The sequence below is a fragment of the Bos indicus x Bos taurus genome, chromosome 2 (assembly GCF_003369695.1).
Source record: "Bos indicus x Bos taurus breed Angus x Brahman F1 hybrid chromosome 2, Bos_hybrid_MaternalHap_v2.0, whole genome shotgun sequence".
Taxonomy (NCBI): domain Eukaryota; kingdom Metazoa; phylum Chordata; class Mammalia; order Artiodactyla; family Bovidae; genus Bos; species Bos indicus x Bos taurus.
In genome coordinates this window covers 39,702,849-39,707,225 of record NC_040077.1, presented here as the reverse complement: position 1 = coordinate 39,707,225, position 4,377 = coordinate 39,702,849, and the positions used below count along the sequence as shown (strand labels likewise).

The following is a 4,377-nucleotide window of genomic DNA, read 5'->3' as shown; positions in this document are numbered from 1 at the left end:
CTTAAGTACTAGCTCTTGGGCTTAGCTGCTGCTGCTGCTAAGTCACTTCAGTCGTGCCCGACTCTGTGCGACCCCATAGATGGCAGCCCACCAGCTCCCCCGTCCCTGGGATTCTCCAGGCAAGAACACTGGAGTGGGTTGCCATTTCCTTCTCCAATGCATGAAAGTGAAAAGGGAAAGGGAAGTCGCTCAGTCGTGTCCGACTCTTAGCGACCCCATGGACTGCAGCCTACCAGGCTCCTCCGTCCATGGGATTTTCCAGGCAAGAGTACTGGAGTGGGGTGCCATCGCCTTCTCCAGGGCTTAGCTGCACCTTGGAATAACCTGAAAGTTTAAAAAGGTACTGATGCTTACATCCATTCCTAGCAATTCTGACTTCATTGGTTGGGAGTGGGCTCGAGCAAGTATCAGCATTTTTTCCAAGACTCTTGTAAGTAATTCTAATGTGTGGATAGGAGTAAGAACTGCTGCTTGGACTGGGAACAAGCATCTTAACTTGTTGTCAACTTGGAGGGAAAGATGCTGTATACCTGCTGGACAAAGATTGCCAGGAGCTGAAGCAAGAATGTGAAAGGAAATATGGAAATCGTACCAGAGATAAAAGTCACCTGCCTCAAAGTGGGGGTGTAAGGTTGATTGTTATGAATGGGAGGGGGGTGTGCACGATGTGTGACAGAGAGACTGAAAATGAGGAAAATTTGTCCCCAACCAAGAGAAATGGGAAGGTGGAAGATAGAAGTGTCTTTTTAATACTGCATGATTTTGGACACTTGCTCAGCCTATCTTCATCTGTAAGCAGAGCAGGGGCAGTCTTATTTGCATACAGAATAAATGGGATCCGAGAAGTAGTCCCTAATTTAAAGTGTGCCATATCTCTCATCTTTCCCATCCACTACAGTGGCTGAAAAAGCCATCTTTCTCTTGGGTTATGCCAGGCCAGTAAATCGATTTCACATCCTCTCTTGGCTTTAGAGCTTGACTTCATTTTCTTTACCCAATTCACCAAGTTATGTCCTGGACTGGTAGAATAAATAGGAGTGAACAATTTAGAAAGAGCCTTCTTGAGGCTTAGCTCTGAACCTTAAGAACAAAGGTTCTTGCCTAAGAATGAAGTCCCAGAAAGGAAGTGCCTCAGATGATGGAGAAGTAAGTCTTAATATGAGGAAGGGATCCTAAAGAGGATGTCAAGGTGCGGTCACCAAAGGCAAACATGCTTCCTTTACAACTAACTGAATACTACACTTGCCATTTGCATTGGTGAAAACCCTGGTTGGTAAAAAATGGTTCTCTGTTTCTTGACTCAGTTAGCTGAAGAGGTTCATGTTCTAGTGACTCTGGATGGAAAGCAGGGGTTGGTTTGGAAATGTTTCAGTTTGGAGCAGAGCTCCTTAATGACGGTTCAGTGATGTGGCTTTTATCTTTTTTTAAAGACATTCTGCATTGAAGTTGTATTAAATCAGTATGTGGCTTGTTCTGACTTGTTCTCATTAAAAACAAAATCTGATTATGAATTTGAGCCATTATTTGTTGAAATTACTGTAAGCAAACACAGTAACTTATTTTTAATCTAGGACTTGATTATGAAACTTGTGGTTTACCCAGAGTTATTTTGAAACTTCTTTTCTGCTCTGGCTGTTGGCCTGCTGACTTTTCAGTTTACGAGGGGCGCTCTACTGCAACGGAAAACTGGAAATTCTAGGCCCTCACCGTGTGCCCTTTGGGTCAGCCTTACAGGTCATCTAAAGCCCAGCTCCCCCGACACAAAATCGCTCCCCTGTTCTTTCCCATCAGGGCACCCGAGGCTTTTCCCACTCAGCCTTCACTTCTTTGGGGTGGTATCAGTTTAAACTGCACTGGAAAGGATCAAACACATCATTTCATTATAAGGTAAGTTAGTCCAACGTATTACCCAGCACTCATATTTCAGAGAGAGAGAGGTTATTTCAAGGAAACACGACTGGAGTACATTTCTTCCTTTGGGGCTGGGATTAGGCTAAGAGGTTAGGAAGAGTTCAGAGGACACAATGAAGTAGTCTTAAGAGACTTACGTTTCTATCAGTCAGATGGGTCCAAGGTGTAAATACCGGCGAGAAAAGTGCATCATGAGGAGGTATCTCCCATCGACCTTATCATTTATGTAAAATTAAGCTACAAAGAGGATGTTGGTGTCGTTTTCTTTCAGTTTGGACCCCGCATAAAAAGCATGCTGTGAAGTCATTTTCTCCTCCAAGAGTTGGCTGTAACCCCTACAAAGCCAGTTTATGGGGATTTGGCGTGAACATGTTTTCCTAGATGTGGGTTTGTTTTGGTGGGGGAGGGGCGGCTGTACAGGTAAATCCGAAAGATTTTCGGCTGTGCACAGAAGGTCCCCACCGCTCTGCTTCAGGAGCAGGTCTCCTTTGGCGCCAGGACAGCGCTTGCGGCGATTCCCGCCTGCTCCCTCGTACCCAGTACTAGGGGCTCTTCTCCGCAACAAAGCGCCGGATGCACCCTCACCTCCGCGTTCTGCAGCGCCTGCGCAGTAAGCCGACGGAGGCGTCAGGCTCGGGCTGGCACTCTGTGCTGGGACGTCCCGCCCCCCCGCTCGGCAGGGTGCAGGGTGTTAGTTCGGGCTCCAGGCGCCCGGCAGGAGTGCTCGAGAGCCAGTCAGGTTTGCGTCCCACAACGATGGCTGCATGGAGTTCTGATACATCCCAGAAACAGTTTCTAAAGGAAGTGGCAAAAGTAGAAAAGAAGATGCCGCGGAAGCCCTCACCAAAATAAAGGCTTGAAACTTAACCAGAGTCGTCGGTCTAGCGCTAGCCTGAATGAATGCCTATAACAGAAAGGGATTTCTCGGCTGGGGGATGTAGCTCAGTGGTAGAGCGCGCGCTTCGCATGTGTGAGGTCCCGGGTTCAATCCCCGGCATCTCCAACCAGCCCACGGTGTTTTTTTTTTTTTTTAATCCATATAATAGTAAATGTATGTCCTATTACATTTCACATGTGTACTCTAGACGCCCCAAAAATATATAAAAGAAAGTCTCGAAAAATATGGCGCGCCTCAGGGAATCAGCCGTTTTAATTGCTCCAAGAGAAACCCAAACGGGAAATTATGCTCGTCATCCTTATTTGCATAAAATGACCATTCCTAACTTACTAATGAACTCGTTTTGAGGAGCTGGACGTGTGGCAAAAGGGAAAACATCACATTGCATTGGCCGGGAATCGAACCCGGGCCTCCCGCGTGGCAGGCGAGAATTCTACCACTGAACCACCAATGCTCTTCCTGTAAGTTGTTTCCCACACCTTACTAGAGTAGATTTATCAATGTGCAGTGAGTTTTCTGTTACAGAGTGAAGTCCTTAATTCAACTTCAGAAAAAGCAATGGAGTTTTTTAATTAAATAACTATAAACATTGAATTAACATTTACCCAAAAAACTCATTATACCTAGTTCTGTTGAACCTTGAGAGGAGGTTCTGTCTTCTGAAGTTGTCCTCGGTGAATGAGGCAAATAAAAATTTTATTAATATGTAGACACAAAATTACATAATTACTTAGTTGTGTGTTCAGATGTTTAGATGTTTTAAAACAACCACTCCTGTTTTACTTTTCTTATCTTAGCTAATTCAGGCAAATACATGGGGTATTTGTCAGGGGTTGGGAGTAGGATTGACGGAGCAGTGAAGGCGAACTGGCGCTTAGATCCAAGTATATTGGAACTATGCGATGTGAGCAGGCATCTTTGGAACGTTAGTGATTCTTGACAAGTGACCTAGAATCTGTAAGATGTCCCTTCTTTGATAGTGAGAAACTTGATTCCAGGACTCTTTTATACTCCACAGTATGAGTTACCCTTTGTTTCCGCGGAAAGTAAAATTGCAAACCATACAATGAAGTTATATGAAGAGGAGAAAGTAAAGTGAAGGAAATGCATTCATGGAAATGAATCTAAACATAAGATAGAAGACTCTGGACTTAGGCATTATTGCCCCTTTATCTCTGAGAGGGAAGTTCCCAGCAATTTATAGGATCTTTGAAGGCCAAAAAGAATTTGTGGGGAAGGGGATGACTGAGAAATAACAGTAAGCACATAGCGGTCGCTGTGTGCTGGGCCGTGTAAGTACATTACACGTGAACTTCAACCCAGTGAAGTGGGTGTTCTCATTACTTCAACTTAGCAAAGGAGAAAAAGTGAGGCTGTCAGAGTCAAGGTGGGAACACAAGTGGTATCATGCTTAGTATTTCGTTGCTTAGCCACTCTCCTGCCTACAACAGAATAAAACACTGTGTAGTAACACCAGAATTATTTCCTGTGTAGCTCAGGAATATTGTGTATCAAGACTGGGGTTAAAGAAAGAACATAACAAACTGCTGAAATAAGGTGAGACTTCT

The 4,377-nt window shown here is 44.6% G+C and overlaps 2 non-coding genes across 2 annotated transcripts; one reads left to right on the top strand and one right to left on the bottom strand.

Moving 5' to 3' along the window:
• The first annotated feature begins 2,842 nt into the window (after window positions 1-2,842).
• On the top strand, window positions 2,843-2,914 carry TRNAA-CGC. Its single transcript has one exon. It is a non-coding gene; the product is annotated as a tRNA-Ala (tRNA).
• Window positions 2,915-3,192: 278 nt separating this feature from the next.
• TRNAG-GCC lies at window positions 3,193-3,263 on the bottom strand. The gene has a single exon. It is a non-coding gene; the product is annotated as a tRNA-Gly (tRNA).
• Window positions 3,264-4,377: the final 1,114 nt, after the last annotated feature.